Genomic DNA, 1,055 nt, shown 5'->3' on the forward strand with positions numbered 1-1,055 from the left:
AAAAAAAAAAAAAAGTTTGATCATAATAGATGTGTCCAGGGTCATCTTAACTGTGTGAGGTATGATAGGCTTGAAATGATAAAGAATAACTTTAGAATCTACCCCCCTATCCTTTTTAACTACTAAGAAAGTCTTACATTAAAATCATTAAAATGATTTTTATTTTTTCCAACTTTATGGCAGCTGTATTAAGTAATTATCACACTTCTCACACACAAACTTGTATTTCATAATCTAGAAACAACACAAAGATGAAAAAGAAAGACATAGCCTTCACTTGACTAATTATAAAGATCAAGACTCCTTATGTTTTAACTTCTATAAATTCTCACCATCTGATTCTGAGTTAACCTTAGGTTCCTAGAGTAAGCAAATTAATTGCAAGTAAGTTTAGATGGGTCAAGAGAGGCATTTAACCTATTTAACTGATTTGATAAAACAAAGCATTTGTCAAGTTTTTGAGAGCATAAAATGGTAGAAAAGTATACTAATTAGAAATCATCATTTACTAAAGCAAATCTCTGAAATAGTCTTGGATAATATCATTAGCTAATTGCTTGCATTATATTAAAACAATGGAATACCTTTTGAATATTTGGAATTTTCATGGGTCCAGACTTCTTTTCCTTTAGTTGATCATATTTAATGAGGTTTTATGCTTCATCTTGTATTTCTGAAAATTGAGTTTTTGTGTTTTGAGGCTGAGAATTTTGAGAACTGTCATTGCCAGATCGATGTCTCAGGAACCAACAGAAAACCAGTGGGGCTGGAAAAATGATTAGAGGGTGTCCTCGAGTGATCTTTCTGGGAGGGCTAATTTATGAGAGACTCCCTGAATAAAGATGCAGTCTTTTCATTGCTTTAGATATGCTTTTCTTGGAGTCAATCAGACCTTGAGACAGCTCATTGCCTGGCTTGTGTTATTTTGGTCTCTGAAGAAGTGGTTTTGCTGATCTGTGCTTAGCTGTTATAACACTGAGTGGTATTGAGAAACTTGACCTTGTAACAAGTTCAAAGATGAATTTTCTTGTACTAATCACTGTTTTACCAAGAAT

This window comes from Otolemur garnettii, unplaced genomic scaffold (genome assembly GCF_000181295.1).
Source record: "Otolemur garnettii isolate 467f Iridium unplaced genomic scaffold, OtoGar3 scaffold00010, whole genome shotgun sequence".
Taxonomy (NCBI): domain Eukaryota; kingdom Metazoa; phylum Chordata; class Mammalia; order Primates; family Galagidae; genus Otolemur; species Otolemur garnettii.